The following is a 27,524-nucleotide window of genomic DNA, read 5'->3' on the forward strand; positions in this document are numbered from 1 at the left end:
TTTCCTAACTAACTAGCCAGTTGGTTTTAACCTAATCTCCAAAATATTGACATAAATACCTAGCCTTCGTAAAATCCTTTTCGTTTTTACTATTTTTTTTTTTTAATATATATTCCAAAATATGTCCACTAAAGTTGGCTACTGTAAGAATATTTCGATATTTCAATTAGATTACGCAATCGATTTATAACCTAGAATTGAATAAACATATTGTTTAAATACTGGAATACAAATTAGGTTATAAAACAGTAAGGTTCGCTTCAGTATTGATCAATAAAACTTCAACACTTTCATAATGTTTAAATAATCCTGCAGTTAACTTCAAGGAATAATAAAATGAAGTAAAGCAGGTAAAAAATAAAATGCTTGACTATTACAATCTTTTGTTAATTACCATCAAATATAGTATTGAGTAGAACCTGTCAATAATATTCATGGAAATAATTGCAAAACCCTGAAGTGTTTATATGTAAACTATATGCGTTTTTGAATTCTGTTTGGAACATCATCAGTGCACTGTACTTACATTTGCTCGCAAAGTTTTTTTTTAAATCCTTAGCAGCAAAATCAAGATGGAGCTGGAGCTATTAATGTGTGCGTATATATTTCATTAACTCCGACATTAATTTTTGTTTATATTAAGCTCGCCTTCTAAATTAGGCCATTAATTTACTAGCGAAAAAATAATGGAAAGTGAATAAGAATAAAAATCCCACTGTGGGCTAGTGGTCTAAATACTTTTACAGCAATCTAAATCTAATAACAACACAACTCTTAAGGTCTGGGACAAAAAGATAGCCCATCCACATATTTTCCATTTAAACATTTAAACCATTGATATTATTATTATTTTTTTTAATCAAAGCTTATTTTGCTGTGGTTTGAACATATTTTCTTCATTAGACGTTGTAAATAATAATAATTTGAATGAATCAATAAACAATACTTGATTTTAGGTGGGACTAAATGATAGCACATTTATTGTTTATTTACAAATAAAAACAAATCCCTTCAATTAAACAAGACTTATCCAGTTGTGTTTCTACTTTCTTGTCGATAACTATTTACCTTTGTAATAGGACGTGCAAAAACTTTGACATCGGAAGAAAAAAAAACACCATTCTCCGAATGAAAAATCGAGTATTTTGCATTTCGGAGATTTCAAAAAATACTGGTAGGAGTAGAAAAGTGATTTTAAACTTTTTGAAATCTCCAGAAAGCTATGGGACGGAGAAATGTCTTGGAAGACCGCCTGCCTTAACATCACGGCAAAAACGGGCAATTCTAAGGGTAGCTTCCAACTCTATTTTAACGGCCCGTCAAAATTGCCGCTAGAGCTGGTGTAGAAACAAGTTTGAAAAACGTTCAAAAAGTTCGCGCAGCTCCTCACATTCAGAGGAAAAAAATGAAAGGGATACCGCCCCTAAGTACGGCGCATAAAGAAGAAAGGAAGAAGTTTGCCCGTGAGCATATCCAATGGAAAGAGCAATGGAAAGCAGTGCTGCTCGCCGATGGAAAAAAATTCATTCTCGACGATCCTGATGGTTGGGCTCACTACTATCACGACCTGCGGAAAGAAGAAAGTGTTTTCAAAGGGATTCATAGTACTTATATCTTTCGAAAGGTGTTTGTATGTAGATGTTTTTCATGAATAGTGCTCGTTTTAAACTTACATAATATTTTTGAGAAAAATGAAGTCGAAAGTTTTTAGAAAAAATTAGAAACTTGCTATTCCTTATGTTTGGGCCACAATTTGAAATACTTAATATTATTATTTTGAAATATAAATTAGCTTATTTAAAAGGAAATTTAACCTTCTTTCTAATGAGCTAATTGAAATCGCTGTAGCTTTAGTAGTCTGAGAAATATAGACAAATGTTTGCTAAAAAGTAGAAATACCTTGAAAAAACATAAAATTAAAAATATCTACAAAACGGAGCCGAATCGAGCCATAGTTTATATGGAATTTTTTGTTGCAAATGATGCCCAGAATCGCCTCCCGAAGTTACGGTAGTCTTATGCAGAAAACCCTGTAAAGCAATTATTAGCAATGCTTACAAAAAAGAAATACTGCTTCTTATGTCACCCATTTTTGCGATTCTCTACGCTGTAACTTATAGCTGTTTAAAACTCCCTTAGTCCAAACTGTGGAGGTTTCCAAGATTACCTGAAGCATGGACCAATCCGCAACTGGTGAGATTTCTTTGTATCAGTAACCTTGAGATGAAGATGGTGAAAATTAACTCTGGTTACAATAAATATAGCCAATTGAATGATAATATTGAAGCTTGAAAAATAATCTTTGAATAGTTAGCAAAGTTTTGTGAAAAACAAAAAAAATTTGAAGTAGTACATAAAACGAAATGGGAATGAACAGGTGTTGGCTCGTCTGTGCAAGGCCATTGTTGGGCAGGGTGTGAAGAACTCCTTCTTTCATTCCTTACAAAGATGTTTGTTTGGATGCTGGGTTTAAAGGTTTTTTTTTTTTTTTCTTTCTTTTATTCAGTGGAAAATACATGAAGTACTAAAGAAAGTACTGGATCGGTAGAAGAAATCTTCGACAACTCCTTCAAAAGATTATAAGTGTTGGGTTTTAGGGCATGTGAGATGGATCGGAGGAGGTGATGAACACTGAAGAACGGAGAGTAGATGAAGAATAAGTATGAAAGATTGACGGAGATAGAGTGAGAATGGTGGTGAAAAAGGCAGTACCATTACCTAGGTACTCTTTGCAGACGAGCAGAGGGGTTTACAGGCAGACAAAACCAAAGGGCGATAAAACGGGTGGCTTGTGAAGGGGTAAAAAAGACGAAGTGGTTGGAAAAGTGAAGGCCTTTTACCTCCCAGTGTACCACTGTTTGGCTGGGTCTAGATGTAAGGCACTCGTGAGATGGATTCCTCGAATCGATATATCACAAAAAAGAGGTTTTGGTCCGTTTTTCCATTTTCATTCAAAGATCAAAATAGAAGTTTAGTTTTTTTGGGTGTTTTTATTAAATGTTGAAAAATATTTAAATTATTTGAACGTAAATATTTTTAGCTATTGAAGGAAAAGATTTAATTCAGTTGAAAAAAAAAAGATAAACAAAAGTTAGGATAATTTTTACAAAAGAAAAACAAACTGAAGAAATGAATCTATATATCTCAATGCTTAAATGTTTGTATTAAAGTTTTTGGAGAAATTGGTAGTAGATCTACTAATTTGTTAAAGGAGAAATGCAACAGCCAGCTGAGAGTTTACACATGCATGAATTGTGGTTTTATACGCTTAAAGAAAATAATCAAATTATCCTTTAGATATGGATAAAAAAACCTCTTGAAATGATGCTGGAGAGATTTCAAATTTAACTTAATTAAAAAGAAAAGCGTTTAAGGGCAAGATGAGAACACAGATTGCTAAACTGGTTTAAGAGGAAAAAGTCCAACGTATACATTAAATAGCTAGCAGAATAAGTAAACCGAGCTATTAAAGACGATCTAATAATTAATAGGATTGTAACGGGAGAGGGTTAGCAATGCGGTTAGCGTATTGTATTCCCACGCGGAGGTCCCGGGTTCGAATCCAGCTGCTGACTCTTAGATTTTTCTTTTCCTAGGAGTTCTTAAAGCTCACTGTCCTTGAGGCTAGTAGTGCACTGAAAAAACCTCAGATGTTTACGCACCTTAAATACAAAAATTTAATTAAATTTAAAAAAATAAAATTAGCAATTGTAACGGCAGCAAGTGATAAATTGGTGATCCGTTGGTGAATTACGAGGGTCGTTTGAAAAGTCCGTGCAAAGTCAGAGAGATAGCACCACTGGCGCGTATCGAGGTTATGTTTAGTTAGTAGCATCTCTTGGAAGAACACACACCAAGTTTCAGCCAGATCGGTCTATTTCTTTGTGTTTGGCATTCGTTTGAATCGAGGAAGTCGAGTGATTTTCAAAAAATGGACGAAAAAGAATTTCGTGTGTTGATTAAACACTACTTTATGAAAGGCAAAACGCCTCAGGAGACTAAAGAGAAGCTTGATAAACATTATGGTGACTCTGAACCTTCGATTAGAACAGTTTATAAGTGGTTTCAAAATTTTCGGAGTGGCCATATGGGCACAAGTGACGCTGAACGTTCTGGACGCCCTGTTGAGGTTACTACTCCAGAAATCATTGATAAAATCAATGATATGGTGATGGATGACAGAAGAGTGAAGGTGCGTGAGATTGCTAGTGCTGTGGGCATCTCGAATGAACGGGTACATAATATTTTGCATCAACATTTGGACATGACAAAGCTATCCGCAAGATGGGTGCCGCGATTGCTCACGCTTGACCAAAAACGAAATCGTGTGAAGTGTTGCAAGGACGGTTTGCAGCTGTTCCAGAAGAATCCGCAGGACTTTAAGCGTCGTTTCGTCACTGTGGATGAAACATGGATACATCATTACACTCCTGAGACCAAAGAACAATCTATACAATGGGTTACCAAGGGGGAATCTGCGCCCAAAAAGGCGAAGACCGTTCCTTCGGCCGGAAAGATTATGGCGACTGTCTTTTGGGATTCGCAAGGAATAATCCTAATCGACTATCTGGAAAAGGGTAAAACTATTACAGGTGCATATTATTCATCGTTATTGGACCGTTTGAAAACCGAGCTGCAAGAAAAACGCCCACGATTGGCCCACAAAAAAGTCCTTTTCCATCACGACAACGCACCAACTTACACCTCAGCAGTTGTGGTCGCAAAATTAATGGAAATAGGGTTCCAACAAATAGGGTTTCACATCCCCCCTTTTCTCCAGACTTGGCTCCCTCGGACTACTATTTGTTCCCCAATGTGAAGAAATGGCTGGCGGGAAAAAGATTTTATTCAAACGAGGAGGTGATTGCAGAAACGAATGGCTATTTTTCAGACTTGGACAAATCCTATTATTCGGAAGGGATCAACAAACTAGAGCAGCGTTGGACCAAGTGTATAAGCCTAAAAGGAGACTATGTTGAAAAATAAAAAAGGTTTACCCCAAAAAATTAAATAGTTTTTATTTTTGCACGGACTTTTCAAACGACCCTCGTGCAAAAATTGATGTTGAAATTTACATCCAAAAAGATCAATAGTAAGAATAAATCAATAACTGAGAAGATGAATACGATGTGGATGATTTATTTCCACTAGATGATTTTGAAATTCATCTGTATGTCAAAGAATAATCAGACATCCCCTCTGATGCCACAGAAGATGATTACAATTAAAAAATGGTACAATTTACAATTTCAATTCCAGTTCCTCAATACTTTGTTTTTTTATAGGGATTAAACAAAAATCTCTAATAATATTTACAGGAAATTCAATTTTAGTAGGAGCAAAAGCTATTTGAATATAAGTCAGTAATTGTAAACAAAAATCTCTAATAATATTTACAGGAAATTCAATTTTAGTAGGAGCAAAAGCTATTTGAATATAAGTCAGTAATTGTAAACAAAAATCTCTAATAATATTTACAGGAAATTCAATTTTAGTAGGAGCAAAAGCTATTTGAATATAAGTCAGTAATTGTAAACAAAAATCTCTAATAATATTTACAGGAAATTCAATTTTAGTAGGAGCAAAAGCTATTTGAATATAAGTCAGTAATTGTAAACAAAAATCTCTAATAATATTTACAGGAAATTCAATTTTAGTAGGAGCAAAAGCTATTTGAATATAAGTCAGTAATTGTAAACAAAAATCTGTTATTTCAAAACAAATAAATAAACTTTCTTTCAAACAACTGGTAAATTGAAAAAACAAATTGTAATTCAACTTTAATCAGGAGAATTTCGTAGAGAATATAAGAGAAGTTTTAAAGTTAATCCTTCTGCCTCTTATTGACATTTTGTTTGTGAAGTTAGAAGGGTGTAGTAAGTGACACTGAATGCCATGTTCTCAGAGGATAATTCACTTAGCAAGTCCACTCGTTCACTTAACGTCAACAATGTAATTACTCGGCAAACACTAATTAATGCGCCTAACTTATACACACACTTTTCTCCACGTAAACGTTCGTTTATCTGCTCAATGTGTGTTGAATTGGTAAGTTTTTCATATTAATTTTTAATTCCTCTTATTCACTATTCGATTGGATGTTTGGATGGGTTTTGATGCCCTGGTTTATTGGGCAATCTCCTAAAAGGGACATCCCAATATTCGTAATATTAGAGTTTTCTTTTTTTCCATGTCCATCTCTAATCAGTGTCTCACTGTTAGTAGGTGGCACATTTTCTTATTTCTCAGTGTGACGATGGTTTTCTAAACTTGTTTTAAAAAAAGATTAGATTTAGTCAGCATAAATACGCTATCTAGGACTGTATTTAGACAGTCGACTTACATGGAACCCACACACTAGACTGAAAAGACAAGAACTCAATAGACGATACGGACAACTACGAAGACTGCTAGGGCGGAGATCAGCCATGAACATACAGAACAAACAGACTCTATACAAGACACTACTAAGACCCATCTGGATTTACGGACCTGTGGGGCTCTGCGAAACCTTCCAACATCCAAAGAATCCAATCCTTTCAATCTAAAGTCCTTCGACATATCGTCAACGCTCCTTATTATGTATCCAATTTAACCCTCCACACAGACCTCAATATCCCCTTTTGTCAATGACCTAATCCATTCTCGCTTCCTTAATTTCCGCAACAGCCTAACCATACATCTTAATCCCACAGCACAATAAGATTTGGTCTGCATGTGTACTCAGCCAGGACCAATAAAGATGAACGACCAGTTTCTGTCTGAACAACTAGGAGATAAGCTGCTACTTTTCAGGTTCAGCAAAGCGAGTGGTTAGGATTTGTACGTCTCATGTTGAAAGTTATTCCAGCTTCCAATCGAATACTCGAAAGTACTGAAGATGGTAGCAGACCTCTCAGATTGCACTAAAGGACATCCTGAACATATGAAAGGCCTCTACACATCTGCACAAGGGCTTTAGCGCTAACCACTACCAAAATAAATGAAAAAAAAAAAGAAAAGTATATTCTAACAATATGCTACAGCAAACGTAATCATTTTGATGCACAATAATGTTCATACTGTTGGACAACTACTACTACGGATAACTACGGCTCAACTTGTCGCCAACCAACACTTTGGCATCACTCTTGTGAAGAGTCATTTAGATTATTTGTTCTAACTTGTGCTGATGTAATTGCTTGTCGGCCACATTTTTTAATTGGTTTTTACATACATAAAGTGCTAAAGAGTTTGAATCTCGCAAAGAATATTCTTTACTCATGCAATCAAATATGAAATTTGTCTTGCTGCAAGAAATGAGCAAACTCTTAAAAAAATGCCTAATAAAAAGAAATTGATACAGAAGGCAGAAAGAAATGGGATTCAGAATAAATGATCTGAAGACCAAGTATATGTTTATCGGCACCAATAATGTGGGAGTAACCCAAACATTTTACTGATGAGGTGGTTAAATCTTTTACGTACCTACGGTCTGAAATTAATAATGAAAATAAAACGACAATAGAGGCCTAGAAGCGGATCATGGCAGCAAATCATGCATACTTTGCGAATTCAAAGTTATTTAGATCTCACCAATTGTCATGGTCAACGAAGACCAGACCTTGATACGGCTAATCCTGACGTACGAGTGGCTCGTAAGTGGCTTAGACATGAGACATTCACGGCTGCCATTGCCAATGCATTAAGAGTATTCGAAAGGAAAATACTTAGAAAGATACATGGTCCTGCCCTTGACGAGTGTCAGCGAGAAGGGAGGATTTAGAACGAATCAGGGAATTATATGACCAAAATATTCCAACATTCATGTAGTACAGTTTGTAAAGATATTGCGCATTGAGTGGCTAGCCCACATTATGAGAGAGCCAGCCCAAGAAAATACTCCAAAGAAAGGTATTTGCCTCAGTAGATTGCAATGAGGAGGAGGATTTCAAACGTATAATAATGATATGTCCACGTTATGTAGTAGAAAGGAAACGAATGATTGACGACTTATACAGGTATTTAGATGCACCATTTCGCTACGAAGACATAATATTCTCCAGCAACATCTATCTGCTTAAATCTTTAGCAGAGCTAGCAAAGAAATATGACTGTATTTAAAAGTTATAGCCGATTAGAATGAATGCAAGAAAATGATTGGAGAAGGATTACATGATTTTAATTTCGGTTAAGCTATAGAGATGGCAGGAATATAGGAGGTACTGATCCATCCATTAGCTGTAGTTTATGTAAATAGTTGTGTATAGTAGAGGGATGAATGTGTGAAGCGAATGTATTTATAAGTAAGAATGGAGAGTGAGTGATATTCTAGTGATAAGCACCTAGACCAGGGGTCGGTGCGGCTCTTTTATCCAAATTCAACTGGATAAAATTCAAGTGGCTCTTCAGCCTGTTTAAAATATATTGTATATTTTGATTCTGTTGAAAAAAATGAAAATTTCATTTAATAAAATAAAGATATTTTTTCAAAAAGAATTTTAAATGTGATTGATTTGAAATTGGATAGAATTTTATTAAAATACAGTACGTAATATATAGGTCTGCCGCCATTTTCATTCAAACACAGGTTTAGTTATTATTTATTAGTTTATTTACTTTGCAATATGTGAAAATAAATATATAAAACATTTAAATGTTATTGAATGTCATAAAATAATCATTTGTGAATACAAATGATCTACAGAGTTTTTTACACCATCATCCTTGCGGCTCTTAGTAAGATTTATTAAAATTATTTAAGGAGAAATGGCTCTCTACTTAAAGTAGGTTGCCGACCTCTGACCTAGACGATGCTGGCTGTATGGCGAAAGCCAATGCCAAAAAAAAAAAAAGGCCTCAAAACGGAGAGGTAGACCCAGAACAGCGCCGGTTGGATGATTTGATGAACGATTTGGAGAGGCTAAATGTGTCAAACTGGAAGGAGAAGACAATGGATAGAGATGCGTGGAAGGTGGTTGAAGGCCACCTCGGGCTGTAGAACTGTGTAGTAGAAGAAGAAGAAGAAGAAGATTCATTCTGTAAGAAATCTAGCACTAAGATAAGATTAATTGGTTTAAATCTCTTGATCTGTAAAGAAACATTAATCCATCTATCATCTGCACTCAACATAAATCTCTAATCTCGGCTGAGATTCTAGAAAACAATTAAAATCAATTTCAAAGAAAAAAAATATCAAATAAAAGATTAAAAAACATTTAGGTGAGTGAATTGTAAACGAAGTACATGGTCGGAGCCAACTTTCAACAAATTCCTTTCAACCAAAAACCCTATTCAGTTTCGCTTTTTCCAACCAGCATTATAATGATTTTTTATTTTTATTTTGGAGGAGAAGCAGCAATTGTCCTGAAAATCTAATCTGAACTTATCGAGATAATGTTTACAATTTAAAAGTTAAAAAAAGAAGTTTAAAAAAAACGTTGAAATTGAAAAAAACAACATGCTTGTTTTAACACTAATTAATATTCAACTTTTAACTGATTGATGAATTCATCACGCTAAATGTACTGAATTCTACTAGACAGAACAAGACCTAATTCATATAACACGCTTCAAAATCTAGCTGTCATTATGATAAACAATCATAAAGTGATGAATCATTCATTAATAATTTTATTTCCATCACATCATGAGAGAAAATTAGGAATGAACGAACGCTTTTGATAGACGATGTGACGATTGTAGTTGCGCTGTAGATAAGTATGGAACTGAAACCTGTTGTGCTATGGGAGAGCAACAGGTTCTTGAATGGTATTTACCTTTCAACGTACCTTAAGTTTTCACCAGTCTTATGTTATTTAGCTTAAGGGCGAAAAAAACGGAAGGCGATGGAATAAATTATATTTTAGGCCAACAATATTAGCACAGTTTCCTAAAAGAAATCAATGTGGTATTTTTTGGGGGTTTTTCCAATGATTACAAAAGTAAAGAATCTTGATAATTATAAATGATCTTAGGAAAGAGTGGCTCAAAATGATAATTTGAAATTTTCTATTTTTATAGAGCATTAGAAATAATAAAATGATCAACGATTAGGCGAAACTTTAATGAGTAATTAGCCTATTATTTCAGGCAATCTTTATGTCCAACTACCAAATTAGGTGTCATGTACACGGAGGGACTAGCAAACAACTTTTACTGTGAATTTCTTATATTTTACTATTAATATAAAAAAACCAAGGCATAAGACCCCGGGAATCGATCCTACTAACCAACAATAAATCTTAAGCTTTGTGGGCCACTCCTTTATCCACTCAGCTATTGTGGCGCCTGAAAGTTTCTATTATTTTCTTCTGGATACTGCTTTGCATTTGAATTCAATTTAAGTAGAAATGAAACACAGTTTTTTTTTTTTTTTAATTTATTTAGTTATTTACAATCTTTATTTAGTTATTTACAATATACAATAGGTAAAAAGGAATATATACGATAAATGGATGCGTGGAAGGCAGGAGGAGAGAAACTACCCAGCGGTAGCACTCTCTACAGGATATGAATGATAATGATTATGATCTTCATACTGCAAGGTGGTCAAGGGCCACTGGCGATTCAGTCGGTAAGGAGGATTGTTAGGGATGACAGAGGGGACGAGAGACAGTTCGAGAGGATTAGAGCTAGTCGAGAGAGCTTCTTTTTATCTTGGCGAGTTGGTGAATGAAGGGAATGTTGAGGTCGTTGTGAAGGGTAAGGTTATTTACTTAGAAAGGTGCGTCAGCTATCTGTCGGAAAGCATGGGCCTGGCAGATGATAGCCTTTGCGGGTTCGGTCAGGAAGAGGAGGAAACGGCACGGCACGTGTTGTGTCAGTGCGAGGGGCTCGTATGGCTAAGGATGTTACTTCTCAGGGAGGAAAAACCAAGGCCTGTGAACTTTACCCAAGAGAGTCGCTCTCCAGCATCAAGAGTCTGATTAAAAGGACAGGTCTGGAGGGTGAGCTTTAGAGTGAGGGGAGCCACAATAGATCCAAAGGGGTAGCAGTGGCTTAGGCCTTGAGGCCGCCCTAGTTTAATCTAATCTAATCTATCTGTCGGAGTAGTTTAGCCTGAAATATTTGCACTGTCCGTATGTTTATAGGTTTGGCTGAACCACACAACTCGTCCGTAAGTCCATATAGGTTTGAGAACAGTACTGTATATTAGGCGTTTGAGTACTATTGGCAATTTGGAGCGTCGTCCAAGTAGTCTGTAAGGCAGTTTCGCACGTTTTGTCATTGCTTGTCTTTTAAGTCTGGTATGTGGGTTCCTCATGAGTCGTTTGTCTATAAAGAGCACCAGATATGTACAATACAAGGAAGAGGATCGCTGTTAAAGAGGACCAGGTGGACAGGAGTCCAGCCGGGAAACGTGGATTAATTTCTAAAAACTTTTAAAAAGTTTTCTCACTTAGTTTTTTAAAAATTTTTTGAACTTAAGAATACAATTACCTTCTTCCTAATTCTTTAGGAGTGTAGTTTTTTGGTATTTCTCGTATTTTTCTTTGGCTACCTGCTTGTCAAAAGAAATGTAAATGTGGAACGAGGTGGTTGCATCATTTGATGGATTACTTTAGAATGGAGTATCTGGGTCTCTTATGCTTACATTTCTATACCGTACATCCACATTAGTCTTAATTGTAGCCTTGTACATTAGTCTTTCTTTATTTTTCCCAACAATTTAGATCGTCTCCAATAATTTAGACAAGAATTTTTCAAGATTGTCTTCTAAGTATTGCGTGGGAGAGGGTCATTGTAAATCGTCATGTCTATGAATAGCCCAAGACAGCGCACTAGAACAAGGCCAGCAATCCCTCAGTAAACATGGTTACGCTGTTATTTTCTCTGGGATTCAATATATGTATATTCACGCTTATAATTGGAAATCAATGAACCAGAATACTAATTAACAGTTCAATTATGCAGCGTAAATTCACAGTAGTAAACGGAATTCTGTGGAGTAGATCAGATCTGGATTGTTCGATATTTGGGAGGTTTGCAAATCCAGTCGTTAAAACTGGATTAGTAATACACATTTGTTAATCCATCTATCATCAACTTGCCTGTTCGGACACCTGCGTTTTCTTCTCGGGCATTGTTGATTGAATAATAAATGACGCTCTTTTTTTTTTTTTTTTTTTAAAAAATCAACTTTTGTTCATTTTGTAAGTTGAAAAAGTTCTGGGACAATTTGGTAAGAATAAACAATAATGATACTCGCATTATTTCAATTTAAATTACAACTGTCTTGGAAGGATTGTTTGCTGGTAAAATGAAAGTGTGGTGTGATTAATAGTTCCTCTATTTTTGCAGATTTAAGCTGACGGTAAGTAACTGGCCCATATGTTGCACCAATCCTTAGCCTTATCACCAAAACGGATTTTTGTCATGGTTAATACCTAGACTTTAGCACTTGGCACAAGTGGTTCCACTTCATTTTACCTTTTCTGCTGACGTTCATGACTATTTCAGAAATGTACATGTAGGTAGAACAAGAGTGACACACCATCTATTTGTTGACAAAGTCTGACTGTTTGGCTACCTCGTTTGTCCTTTCATTATCAGACACAACAATGTGACCCAAGCGAACTTCACCTTTTGACCTCTCGCACATAACTTAACTAATTTATGTAATTGGATTTGTCCCTTAGAACCACTTAAAGACTTGATGAATCTGTCAATATAACTGCCTTACTAAAGTGTTTATTTGTAATGACTCCATGGCCTAACATACTGCTAAGTGTTTTTAATACATTGCTAATAATTATCAATTACATTTTACTAACTTGATACTTTTTTTTAAAATTTATTTTGTAATTTACAATCTGTATACATTGTGTACAATCAGTAAATATTGAGAGAGTGATGAACTGGTGCTGGAGGAGAGCAGGAGGAGAGAAACTACCCAGCGGTAGCACTCTCTATAGGAGAGAGGAGAATGTGAGGAGGAGAGTGTGAGGAGGAGAGAGGAGAGATTTAGTTCTTCAGACTGCGAGGAAGTCGCGGGGCCACTGGCGATTCAGTCTGCGAGAAGTATTAGGGATGTCAGAGGAGACGGGAGACTGTACAAGAGGATTTAGAGCTAGTCGAGAGAGTAGTGTGGAATTTTTGGTATTTAGTTTTGGCGAGTTGGTCTATGAAGGGAATATTGAGGTCGTAGTGAAGAGTGAGGTTAGTCACCGTAGAAACGAGCGTCAGCTATCTGTCGGAGGAGTTTTGACTGAAATGTCTTGTACAGTCCGCATGTTTGTAGGTTTGGCTGAACCCCACAGCTCTAGTCCTGTAAGTCCACATAGGTTTGAGAATAGTACTGTATATTAAACGTTTGAGTTCAATGGGCAATTTGGAGCGTCGTCCAAGGCAGTCTGTAAAGCAGTTTCGCACGTTTTGTCATTGCTTGTCTTTTAAGTCTAGTGCGTGGGTTCCACGTGAGACATTTGTCTATGTAGAGCCCAAGGTAGCGCACCCAGATCTGTACAAGGAAGAGGATTGCTGTTGAAGAGGACCAGGTGGACAGGAGTCCCGCCGGAGAGTAAACGTGGCATGCTGACATTTCTGTGGGTTCAACTAACTTGATACAATTTTTTTATTTTTTTTTTCAAATACAATCAAATACTTCATAAACATTAGTTTACAAATTTTACTAATTGCTTCGCAATTACGACTCTCAAATAAGTTCGAGTCTCAACGCCTAAATCGATTCGAATCAGACGCGTATCCACTATATGTCCGTATTTACTAAAAATTTATCATTTGCCTTCTTATAATTGGCTCTTCAACTTTTCCGTTTTATCATCCACCATGAGCTTCTTTTTTCTGCCTCAGATCTTTTTGTGAAACGATCTCCAATTAGATTTACTTGTTTTTGTAATTAAGCGCTCAGGATTATGCCATTTGTTATGATTTAGTTCAGAATATAACGCTGATTATTTTTTTTAATTTAAGGCAAATCAACATCTGAAGTCATTGCCACCCAGAGTTTTGTCCATTGCTCGGCCACCTATTAGTAAAATTTTTATTATTTTAGAAGTATTTTATAAAATCAAAAGTATTCATACCTATTTTCAAAGTACTTCCAGTTTTAATTAGTTCTTTTTTCATTTTTCAGGTAATTATAAAGGGACCCTTAAAACAACTTCCAATATGGTAAGAATGCCTCTTTTATGTAATCTTACTGAAAATAAAACATGAAAGATGTGACTTTAATAACACTTTAAAAACAAACAATAAACTTGGCAGTTCATAGTTAATTTAAATTGTTAAAATATTAAATAACATTTAATTTGTTCAAAATGGCCATTGAGAATTGTTCAATCTTACTGAAAATAAAACATGAAAGATGTGACTTTAATAACACTTTAAAAACAAACAATAAACTTGGCAGTTCATAGTTAATTTAAATTGTTAAAATATTAAATAACATTTAATTTGTTCAAAATGGCCATTGAGAATTGTTCAATCTTACTGAAAATAAAACATGAAAGATGTGACTTTAATAACACTTTAAAAACAAACAATAAACTTGGCAGTTCATAGTTAATTTAAATTGTTAAAATATTAAATAACATTTAATTTGTTCAAAATGGCCATTGAGAATTGTTCAATCTTACTGAAAATAAAACATGAAAGATGTGACTTTAATAACACTTTAAAAACAAACAATAAACTTGGCAGTTCATAGTTAATTTAAATTGTTAAAATATTAAATAACATTTAATTTGTTCAAAATGGCCATTGAGAATTGTTCAATCTTACTGAAAATAAAACATGAAAGATGTGACTTTAATAACACTTTAAAAACAAACAATAAACTTGGCAGTTCATAGTTAATTTAAATTGTTAAAATATTAAATAACATTTAATTTGTTCAAAATGGCCATTGAGAATTGTTCAATCTTACTGAAAATAAAACATGAAAGATGTGACTTTAATAACACTTTAAAAACAAACAATAAACTTGGCAGTTCATAGTTAATTTAAATTGTTAAAATATTAAATAACATTTAATTTGTTCAAAATGGCCATTGAGAATTGTTCAATCTTACTGAAAATAAAACATGGAAGATGTGACTTTAATAACACTTTAAAAACAAACAATAAACTTGGCAGTTCATAGTTAATTTAAATTGTTAAAATATTAAATAACATTTAATTTGTTCAAAATGGCCATTGAGGATTGTTCAGTTACTACTATAACCATATTAACAGAAATTATTACAACAAAATTTTATGAAAGGCAAAACTTTTACTACAAACTGTCGTTACCAACAGGTTTGCATGCAGTTATTGAAGCCCGGGTGTTGTTACTATAAATATACATTGCGGTTGCACTGCACTATATATCACATAAATGTGCACTGTAATTCATCGTTTTACTGTTTGCACAAGTTGTTTTCATGTATTTTACAAAGGTTTGGAATTAAATTTTCAAAATACTGAGTTGGAGAGAATGAATTTATAACTTAATGTTCTTTAGTACAATAATACTATTTGTTGCAGTTTTAATGCAAATTATTTCATAACTAGATTTTGTTCTTCTCTCTTTAATAGTTGTGGAAAAGACTGTCATTATTGGTAAAAAGACTTTGTTAAATCTGGTCCAAAAATTGTACCTAATATTTGGATTATGTCTAAGTAACTTTTTCTTTTTTTTTTTAGATTATAAATTAGAATGTCTTTATTAAAGTGGTAGCAAACAATTTCTCTAATAGTTGATTTCAAAACATTAATTCCTTTAGGCCAGAGGTTCTTCAACCTTTTTACACTTTGAGGAACCCTTGGAGCTCATGGTCTTTCTTGAAGGAACCTCATGTTTAAGTAGCAGATAAAATATTTAATCGAAGCTATTTTTCTACTAAATTATTCTAGAATCTTTATTTAATCTTAATACAAACATCTTAATAAGACAATTATTTGTATAGAAGATTTCCATTTTACGTGCGTTTTGGCTGAACAAACATTCAATCGATTCAAATATTAAATTCAGAGCCACATTTACAGAACTATTATTAATCTATTGAAAACATTTATTCTCTATTATGCTGAATAATAGAATCAGAACTATTGCAAATATTTCTCCCCAAATAAATCTATTCTCTAATAATTGGTGAGAATCGAAGGGTCCTTTTGACCAATCCAAAAATTAATTTTCTTTTCAATGATCCAACGGAAACATAATTTTTGGGGGTTGTCTATTTAAAATTACAGAGGCAAATCTCCTTTTATTCATTAAACGTTGACATAAGATATTTAGGATATAGTTTGACTTCATTTTGTTTACAATGCTTTGTTGCACCGTTCTGGGTTCATCGCTTCTAGAGCTTTAACCAATTTTTTTTTTTCAATTTATTTAGTTATTTACGATCTGTATACAGTGTGAACCAGTAAATATTGTCCATAGGCCTACTGTGTGTAGTACATCTAAGGTGGAGTTCAATCAGTCTTTCTAACCGTGTCATCAGAATGGAATTCGGACTAAAAATGTTTGAGTGATAACATTTTTACTGCAAAAAAGTAATGATTTTAGAAAAAAAAAATTAAAATGACGTCACTCAAGAACAGTGGGAAATATAAAGTTGGCCAATACGTCATTGAACTCCACTTTAGATGTACTTCACACAGTGGGCCTATGGACATTACTTACTGGTTTACCCTGTATATATATGCATAAGTAAAAAGGAATATATACGACAAATGAATGCGTGAAAGGCAGGAGGAAAGAAACTACCAGCGGTAGCGGTAGAAGAATAACGATGTTTAGGTCTTCAGACTGCAAGGCCACTGGCGATTCAGTCGGCGAGGAGTATTAGGGATGTCAGAGGAAGCGAGAGACTGTACAAGAGGATTAGAGCGAGTAGAGAGAGCAGTATGGAATTTTTGATATTTAGTCTTGGCGAGTTGGTCTATGAAGGGAATGTTGAGATCGTGGTGAAGAGTGAGGTTATTCACCGTAGAAAGGAGCGTCAACTATCTGTCGGAGGAGTTTTGCCTAAAATGTCTTGTACAGTCCGTATGTTTGTAGGTTTGGCTGAACCCCACAGCTCTAGTCCGTAAGTCCACATAGGTTTGAGAATAGTGTTGTATATTAAGCGTTTGAGTTCAATGGGAAATTTGGAGCGTCGTCCGAGAAGTTTGTAAAGCAGTTTCGCACATTCGCTGAAGCTTATACAAACTAACTATATCTCCGATAAATAATATGAAATAAACTAGAACAACTAGAACTCTATTATTTATTCAAGTTACTAATGTGAATGTACTAATGAAGGATAAACTGTTAGCGTCGCCATTTTTTTTTTTATTGGTTTCTATTAAAGGATAATTTTTGTTTTTGTCAATTTGAAGTCTCTTGAGTAACCAACTCATTATTTTAAAATTCTCCAGCGGCCACTCACAGAGGATGACTTTTAAATAAATTAGAGAGAATTTTTTATTTTTAAGGTAAAGTAATACCCAATTTGTTCAGGGGGTAAATTCCTGTTATTAACCATTAAATAAAATCCAAGGCCTCTAGACCGGGAATCGAACCTACTACCCACAATACATATTAGCTTTGACGGCAACGCCTCTACCCGCTCGGCTATCGTGATACCTGAATATGTAAGCCGTTACCAGAGATATTGCAATACCACCTTTATTATTATTATTTTATTTTTCGTAACTATATTTAAGAGTTTTATGTCTTTTTTTATTTTAAAGAGTTTACTGTTGAAAATAGCTACGACATTGTAATCATTCTTTTGATTTTACTTAATGAAACTCGTAATTCTAAAAAAGAAATAACTTCAACTCCGCATGTTTTGAAGAGTTTTCTAAAAAATAGCAAAACAAAAAAGTTTTGAAAATAGAATCACATTTTTATTAAAAACCTACTAAATGTTTTAGTGGAGCCGAAAGAGTAAATAATTTTACCACTTCATAAGTTTACAAAATAAATTCCATTTTATGGTATCTCAAATTTTGTATCATATAATGTGAGACTAAGGTCGCTATTCCAGCTTCTTTAATAATGCAGCTTGTTCAGCCTGAAGTTACCATGGTAACCTTACATAACCAGCTCCCCCAATCCTCGCTTTCACCACATCCACACTAAATAAACCTCGTACTGGATGTGCCGAAAATGTGTACTGTACATTTTCCCCCGTTGGTTGCTAATATTAATTTTAAATTACAATTTACTTATTTGCTGTAGAGGACTATCTAGACATCTTCACGTTGTTTGTCTTGTTAACAATGAACAAATGAAAATCATATATTGAAAATGTGTTTAGGTTGGCAGTACTGGATAAAATTAAAAAGAGAAAATCCAAATACTTTTTAAATTCCATTATCGAGACAATTTGAGAGTGCTTCTCTTAATACAGGCACTATGAAACCATTCTAGATGTGGAAGCAGCATCCCAATTTTTAATTCATCGATTATTGAAAACATTCGACTGTCACTGGTTGAAGGAGTATTCTTTTTGATTAACCGAGAGAGCAGCCAGAATTAGAGTCCTCGTTCTAGTTGAGTATTTAGGATGTATGTAACCGCACAACTGTGTGTGGAATAACCTCCAAGTTGGTTACAAATTTACACAGTTCCAACAATTGCATATCCTCACGTTTTTCCGCCCAGCAGTGGGATCCTGCTGTTGACCAGATATAGTCCATAGTTTTTTTTTATACTTGTAGAAATATATCTTACTTTTGCGAGCAAATAATAATTTTTTGACGTGAATACGTCTTTAAATTTGCTATCATATGGAGGCAATCCAAAAAACCTAATGATAACAAAATCGGGGGATACAGTTTGGCTTTATAGTTTCGAATCTATCGTCTACATCCAAAATTAAATTAGACCACTGGATAGCTAAAGGATCAAAGGATTCATTACGATAAGCGAGGACTGTGATGCATCGCGCGCGGTGGAGGGGGCCATTTTGAGATCATTTTGCTGCGTACCGAGATTTGCAAATGGTATAACTTTTGACTCGGAGAAGCTAGATGTTCGTTTAAGTTTTAATCGCCAGCTGTCGTCACAATCTATCGATTGTGTATAAAACATTAGTGTAAAATGGTGACAGTGAATATAATAAGGTGTTAGAATAAAAAAATATTATCAAAAATATATAATGTCGGCCTATACGCGTCGAAAAGCCAAAACCAAATACAGAGATCGTATACGGTTGGAAAGGGCTTCTCAAGAACAAACGAATGGTAATGATAAAACACCATATGACCGAGTCAAGCTGTGCCGGGAACGTAAAAGAATGAATGCGGCCGAGCGGATCAACGACGACGGTGTCAGTACATCTGCAGCTGGGGCGGTTGAAATTATGCAAGTGGATGATGAAATCGCTTCTACATCGACAAAGGACTGTATAGGCATAGATTGTGTTCGATCTGTCGATTGGTTTCCTTGATTTCATCCTAAATACATAAATAAAAATATTTTATATAAACAATATAACCCGTTACGTAAACGTATTCACGTACAACACACGGCCGTGTCCATGACACAGCCACAGTTTTTTTCATTAAAACGAAAATCACAAACAAAAAAAGAAGAAGCAGGTTTAGAAGAATGGTAGCACAAACTTCAAAACAGCCCGAGGCTTGGGTGAAGCATTAGTTGGCGAAGAAAGCAATACCAGCTTGTGGTAATCTTTTCGCAGGGCACCCACCCACTCTTGTCTATGGTTTACTGAGATACTTTCTAATTCACCTTAAATTTTTCCTGGAGTAGAACAAGGGGATCCGTTTCTCCAGTTGCAGAATCTAAATTTAAACCACTCCCTGGTAGGTTTACTTTTCACGATAAAACCAACATTGTTTGAACCAGAGACCAAGGTTACTCTCTTAGAACAGAGCTTCTCCTTTAAACAACACCGGCGGTCTTTAAAAATGTAATCAGATATTGTTTGACTATTGTTGAGAAAGGAGGATTTCCACTTTTGGGAAATCGTAGCCATTATTGCTTCAAATTATACCAAAACCTAAAGTAAACATTTTTAAAGCCTTAATTCCCAAAAAAAAAATGAAAGCCCAAAGTTATTCACTTGGTGGATGAACTAAAAACTTCATAAAAGATGGAAATTTGAGGCGCCCCTGTAGCCGAGCGGTTAAGAGGCGAGACCTGCAAAGCTAATATGCATTGTCGTACTGGGTTCAATTCCGCCGGTCTTAGGCCTTGGATTTTATTTAATTGGTTAATAAAAGAAATTTACAGTAAAGTATGTTTGCTAGTCGCCTCCGTCCATGACTCCTAATTGGTAGTTAGACGTAAAGCCTGCCTGAAAAAAATAGGCAATCACTTTACTTTACTAATAATGAAAGGCTTCCAATCACCCAATAGAACAAAATCCTATCAATAACTGGTATTTCTGTGGCAAGAAGTTAATGGGACGAGATATGGACCAGGCTTTCTTTCAAAAATAATTATTGGAATTTGAAATATTTCCGACTTTTGCAGATATTTTGGGAAGCTCAGAGCAGATGGACAAGAAATGGGAGATTACGTCTTTCCTTGGGCGACACAGCGTAATTAGTAATTCAAAAACATTTCATAATTCTAAAGGTTATCTTTTAGAAACAAAAAAAATAATAACTATAAATAAAATACAACTATGCCCAAATTCTGTATACAGGGTGACCAGAGTTATATGCTCCACCCACTTTTTTTTTTAACGGCGGGAAATTTCGAAAAAATAAAAAACACGTATTTAATCATTTTTAGTCTAGTTTATTTTCAGTGACCAACCCATTTTTTTAAACCCTTGTATCTCGAGATACAGCATCCAACTTTTGTTTTTCAAATGGAACGTTATATTTCTTGTTGCATATTTTTATAGTATTTGAGCTCCTGAAAACAAAAACAAAAATTTTTTTGAAATCGGTTAGGTTTTTCAAAAGTTATGGGTATTTAAAATATGAAAAACAAATTTCAGTTTACTGTCAAAATTACGTTATTTTTTTTTAAAGAATCTATTCAAACTAGGCACAACCAACGGATAGGCAAGCCAAAACTCTGGACTCCCACGCTTTGCTTGTAGCAGCACTTATCGTGGCGAAGTCAAGATCTAGGCAGGCTAGAAGTATTCGACGTTCAGGTTGCTTTTTCTACAAACGTTTGGTGTGGAGTTTTAGGAAATCAACTAATCGGCCCATACTTCTACAGAGAGAACTTAACTGGTGCAAGGTATCTAACTTTTTTTTCAGAGACATTTTGCCAGTTCCGCTTGAAGATGTTCATCTACAACATCGGATAGATAAGTATTTTCAACAAGATGGTTGCTTGGCACATAATCCGAGAGTATGGGCCGATTAGTTGATTTCCTAAAACTCCACACCAAACGTTTGTAGAAAAAGCAACCTGAACGTCGAATACTTCTAGCCTGCCTAGATCTTGACTTCGCCACGATAAGTGCTGCTACAAGCAAAACGTGGGAGTCCAGAGTTTTGGCTTGCCTATCCGTTGGTTGTGCCCAGATTCTTTAAAAAAAATAACGTAATTTTGACAGTAAACTGAAATTTGTTTTTCATATTTTAAATTACCATAACTTTTGAAAAACCTAACCGATTTAAAAAAATTTTTTTTTTGTTTTTTTTAGGAGCTCAAATACTATAAAAATATGCAACAAAAAATATAACGTTCCATTTGAAAAACAAAAGTTGGATGCTGTATCTCGAGATACAGGGTTTTAAAAAAATGGGTCAATCACTGAAAATAAACTAGACTAAAAATGATTAAATACGTGTTTTTTATTTTTTCAAAATTTCCCGCCGTTAAAAAAAAAAGTGGGTGGAGCATATAACTCTGGTCACCCTGTATGTCCAGAATAATCGAAAAATAAGATTTGACTAAAAAATAAAATCGATATAACAATCCCCCCCCCCAAAAAAATCACTATTTTATTTAAAGCACTAGAAGTCGGACAGTCAGTACAGCCGGCATAAAAAGAAAAACACATTTGCACGATTTATGTACTGTGTTACATATACAAAATAAATGTCATATAAATCAATAAGTTATGAAATAACAAAGAGAATATAGAAATAGCAAGCCTTCAAACATGTAAAAATGACTTCTTTCAAGTTGTAAGGATATTTACAGAGGCCAGTTTTATAACCTACTACGTTTTGCAAATGGCTTTATTAACCTCAATACGCAATATACTCACATATTTTTATTTAATTAAAACTGAAACATATTGGACCAAATTTGAAAAAAATAGAGATATTTTTAATGTGGGCCTAAATTTTGCCGATATAGAAATTTATTGTACCAATTGGGCAACTTTAATCAATACAAAAATTTTAATAATCTGAATCTCCGTAATCGTGAAAAGATTTTTAACTGCTGGAAAAAGAGTACAACTTTCTTTTGTCAATTGATTTTTCCTTAATGAACTAAGTTGAGTTTTCACTTTGGCCAGATCACTAATTAAAATTAAATTAAATGAGAATTTCTTCTTCTCTTTTTTTCTTTACTAACCTCAAGAAAAAAGATCTTAGTTTCTTGAAAAGTTTTTGGTAGAAAGCAGAAACAATTTAAAAATTAATTACTGTTTTTAATTAAAAAAAAAGGTAATTGGTTGGTCATAACTTATTTTATAATAATTAAGGCACGCAAACAATTTGATAATTGGAATTAAGTATTTTCAGCGCTCTAGTGGGTCCCCGGTCAGGTTATAAGTCCACTCTAATTTAGAAAACTCTTCAAAACATGCGGAGTAGAAGTTATTTCTTTTTTAGAATTACGAGTTTCATTAAGTAAAATCAAAAGAATGACTGCAATGTCTTAGCTATTTTCAACAGTAAACTCTTTAAAATAGAAAAAGACATAAAACTATTAAATATAGTTACAAAAAATAAAATAATAAAGCTGGTAACGGCTTACATATTCAGGTATCACGATAGCCGAGCGGGTAGAGGCGTTGCCGTCAAAGCTAATATATATTATGGGTAGTAGGTTCGATTCCCGGTCTAGAGGCCTTGGATTTTATTTAATGGTTAATAATGGGAATTCACCCCGCCTGAACAAATTGGGTATTACTTTACCTTAAAAATAAAAAATTCTCTCTAATTTATTTAAAAGTCATCCACTATGAGTGGCCGCTGGAGAATTTTAAAATAATGAGTTGGTTACTCAAGAGATTTCAAATTGACAAAAACAAAAATTATCCTTTAATAGAAACCAATAAAAAAAAAAAAAATTGGCTACGCCAACAGTTTATCCTTCATGCTCTATTGTTTGTTATTAGTCTGCAAAACGGACTGTAAATATTTGTACTCGTATCTACAGGGGGGAAAAAAAAATTAAATTTGTGAAAGTGCGCTTAGTTAAACGATACTTTTAGATTTTATTTTTAGGCCTTCTACCTCTTCTATGAACGTAAAGAAAATTGAAGTTAATTTTACACAGCAGTTGAAGTGAACATTCTATTTGCAAGATTAGAATAGTTCTCAGGGTACCGTATGGAAATTACATGCATCTTTAATATTTTTTTTTTGTTCTTCTTCTAATACTGACCTTCTTAAAACGATAATGTTGCAACCTTAATCCTTAATACTATTCATTTTTAAATTTTCTAGCTGCTTGTTTTCAAGTTTTAACCGAAAATCCCTCTTATTTTATCCTTAGATGCATTATTTGAATTACGAGGGTCGTTTGAAAAGTCCGTGCAAAGTCAGAGAGATAGCACCACTGGCGCGTATCGAGGTTATGTTTAGTTAGTAGCATCTCTTGGAAGAACACACACCAAGTTTCAGCCAGATCGGTCTATTTCTTTGTGTTTGGCATTCGTTTGAATCGAGGAAGTCGAGTGATTTTCCAAAAATGGACGAAAAAGAATTTCGTGTGTTGATTAAACACTACTTTATGAAAGGCAAAACGCCTCAGGAGACTAAAGAGAAGCTTGATAAACATTATGGTGACTCTGCACCTTCGATTAGAACAGTTTATAAGTGGTTTCAAAATTTTCGAAGTGGCCATATGGGCACAAGTGACGCTGAACGTTCTGGACGCCCTGTTGAGGTTACTACTCCAGAAATCATTGATAAAATCCATGATATGGTGATGGATGACAGAAGAGTGAAGGTGCGTGAGATTGCTAGTGCTGTGGGCATCTCGAATAAACGGGTACATAATATTTTGCATCAACATTTGGACATGACAAAGCGATCCGCAAAATGGGTGCCGCGAATGCTCACGCTTGACCAAAAACGAAATCGTGTGAAGTGTTGCAAGGACGGTTTGCAGCTGTTCCAGAAGCATCCGCAGGACTTTAAGCGTCGTTTCGTCACTGTGGATGAAACATGGATACATCACTACACTCCTGAGACCAAAGAACAATCTAAACAATGGGTTACCAAGGGGGAATCTGCGCCAAAAAAGGCGAAGACCGTTCCTTCGGCCGGAAAGATTTTGGCGACTGTCTTTTGGGATTCGCAAGGAATAATCCTCATCGACTATCTGGAAAAGGGTAAAACTATTACAGGTGCATATTATTCATCGTTATTGGACCGTTTGAAAACCGAGCTGCAAGAAAAACGCCCACGATTGGCCCACAAAAAAGTCCTTTTCCATCACGACAACGCACCAGCTCACACCTCAGCAGTTGTGGTCGCAAAATTAATGGAAATAGGGTTCCAACTCGTTTCACATCCCCCCTATTCTCCAGACTTGGCTTCCTCGGACTACTATTTGTTCCCCAATATGAAGAAATGGCTGGCGGGAAAAAGATTTTATTCAAACGAGGAGGTGATTGCAGAAACGAATGGCTATTTTTCAGGCTTGGGCAAATCCTATTATTCGGAAGGGATCAACAAACTAGAGCAGCGTTGGACGAAGTGTCTCCTAAAAGGAGACTATGTTGAAAAATAAAAAAGGGTTTACCCCAAAAAATTAAGTAGTTTTTATTTTTGCACGGACTTTTCAAACGACCCTCGTATAATAATAATTTTAGCAAAAAAGCATACGTGCAGGAAGCCCTCACAATCTGGGCTGTTTTTTTTAAAAAATAAAATTAAATATTACTGAAAGGAAATGAAGGTTAGGAACGTCAGTAATATAATAAGAGAGTCCGAAATCTACAAAAACCAGTCACTATACTCTCCACAAATAATCTACCTTCAACAATATTATATGATCTTAATAAAAACTTACTGTTTAAAAAGTTAAGGTATAAGAGTTGATTATAAACTTAGTCCTATTACGAACAATATTTGCCCATCATTACAAAAAAAAAAAAAAAAAAGGTAACAATAAGAATACAATTTTTGGAAGTGCTGTTTTTGCATTTGAACATTTTTGGGTATTTTATCTTTTATAGAAAAAGAGAAAATTTTTGTCAAAGTTGGGTGTTCGTCAATGTTACACTTTTTTAGAGCAGTTTCTGTCGATTAACCTTTACACAAACTGTTCTACTCAGGGTTGCCAACTATATAAAGTTCCAAAAAAGGACACCCTAAAAATATTAGGTACATTCAGGGCTGTCGACAGGATTTTGGGGCCCGGGAATATACAGGGTGTTCAGCCATAAGACTACCGTTACTTCGGGAGGTGATTCTGGGCATCATTTGCAACAAAAAAAATTCTATATAAACTATGGCACGATTCGGCTCCATTTTATAGATATTTTTAGTTTTATGTTTTTTCAAGGTATTACTACTTTTTAGCAAACATTTGTCTACATTTCTCAAACTATTGTAGCTAAAGCAATTTCAATAAGCTCATTAGAAAGAAGGTTAAATTTCCTTTTAAATAAGCTAATTTATATTCCAAAATAATAATATCAAGTATTTCACTTTGTGGCCCAAACATAAGTAATGGCAAGTTTCTAATTTTTTCCAAAAACTTTGACTTCATTTTTCTCAAAAATATTATATAAGTTTAAAACGTGCACCATTTATGAAAAACGACTACATACAAACACCTTTCGAAAGATATAAGTACTATGAATAGTGGTTATTTTAAAAATTGATGCAGAAATCTGTGATTAATTGCAAAAAAGTAGGCCTCAAAACAGCGTCGGTATTATGAAAAGAATTCACCTACCATAAGAATATAATTAATCAGAATCTTCATATCCAGTACCATTTTTTTGCATTTCGTTCATCGTTACATCAATAACCTGTTGACCTATTCAGTTCAGTTAGAACAGAAAAACAACACGCCAAATGAAGAAGTCTCAGAAGTCAGAACTTAAATCAAAAATACAATAAAATAAATTAGATTTGTGTGAGTAATATCTGAAAAAAGGACAAAAGGCATCCTTTCCTAATTTAAGAAAGGACAAGGACAACCAGGTGTTAAAAAAGGACTGTCCTTTCCAAAAAAGGGGAGTTGGCAACTCTAGTTCTACTGGACAGATTTTTAATATGCCCATTATCAAAATTAAATTTTGAAATAATTCAATCGAATTTACATTGAAATTCTAAGACTACCCGAACGAAATAAAACAAACTGACTAATTTCTTATCACTTTCCAAAATTGAGTCAGTTAACTGACCATATCGCCAGACCTTAAACTAGAGGAAGAGTTTCATCAGCAATAGCTAGGTGATAATCCAATTCAGTCGTACAGTTACAATGTCTACAGCTCCTCAATCCTAAAAGGACTGAGGCACCAAGGATTCCCGAAATGTAAATATAGAAAAAATATTTTTGATTTAATCTTGACCGGCATCAGAAAGTAGTTCGAGATGGTAACATAAGTGAAGTTGAAATCTCTTCACCAAACTGATCAAACTATCTTTAATTATGGATAAATGTCCGAAACCGGTCAGAGATACAATAAACATGCATATTAAGACGAATAAAATCAAAGCTATTATTCAGCACTGTGGAACTAACCAAAATTTCAATAGAATAAATCAAGCTGGGCTTCAAAAAAATGCCCCTCTCTGGACTTTGCCGTTAAAAAGGTTTTCATCTTAAACTATTAAGCCTTATTAAAACTACACAATAGTTTCAATAAATAAATTAGCCTCAATTCCGTAGTTAAAGTGGGATACTGTGCCCTAAAAACTGCTTTAATTAAAAATATGAAATCAAACAGTACGATTAAAACTTTGGATCACATTGTGTATGGCCAAGACCAGAATTTGAATTATGTTTAAAACTAACCTCAGCAGGTTATCCACTTAAAGCAGGAACTAGCCATTCTTCTAGCGACTATATCATCAGATTTTTTGTCCATGGAAGAGTAGAATAGAATCAGTCAGATAGGATTTTGGTGCAGTGTTTTCCACTCCTTGCGGCCAGTCGAAAGTAATAAATACCAAAGATGGGTGGGCGATACCAGGTAAGTGACGCTAACTAGAATTGATCTTATGATAAACTGACTGCAAGTTTTCGCGGCGTTGAGCTCCCCTCTCCAACTATATACTCACACGAGTACAGCATTTCTCTGCTGGTTTTGTTTATGGCACATATGGAAAATAAACTCCTTAACAGGGATACCAACTAGTAACTTACTTGCACTACCAGCGGCCATTATGTCTAGCGGCACGCGGGTGAACTAATACCTCATCCTGATTATCAGGAAGGAACTCAGCTTTCTACAGTTTATTTA

The 27,524-nt window shown here is 34.6% G+C and overlaps 1 protein-coding gene and 2 long non-coding RNA genes across 10 annotated transcripts in view; 2 read left to right on the forward strand and 1 right to left on the reverse strand.

Moving 5' to 3' along the window:
* Ca-alpha1T (Ca[2+]-channel protein alpha[[1]] subunit T) overlaps positions 1-27,524 on the forward strand; it is a 673,619-nt gene that overhangs the window by 322,492 nt on the left and 323,603 nt on the right. The gene's annotated exons all lie outside the window — the stretch shown is intronic.
* LOC141460534 (uncharacterized) lies at positions 259-15,900 on the forward strand. 2 transcript variants are annotated; one of them, XR_012462123.1, is made up of 3 exons: positions 259-350; positions 14,078-14,115; positions 15,241-15,900. It is a non-coding gene; the product is annotated as an uncharacterized lncRNA (long non-coding RNA). The 2 variants fall into 2 exon arrangements; XR_012462124.1 differs by lacking the exon at positions 259-350 and adding an exon at positions 359-594.
* Positions 10,644-27,504, reverse strand: LOC141460530 (uncharacterized). The gene is made up of 3 exons (XR_012462114.1): positions 27,077-27,504; positions 26,006-26,151; positions 10,644-14,143 (listed from the first exon to the last, which is right to left on the reverse strand). It is a non-coding gene; the product is annotated as an uncharacterized lncRNA (long non-coding RNA).

Source organism: Rhodnius prolixus, unplaced genomic scaffold (genome assembly GCF_049639745.1).
Source record: "Rhodnius prolixus isolate KJV_2025 unplaced genomic scaffold, Rpr scaffold_6, whole genome shotgun sequence".
NCBI classification, from domain to species: Eukaryota; Metazoa; Arthropoda; class Insecta; order Hemiptera; family Reduviidae; genus Rhodnius; species Rhodnius prolixus.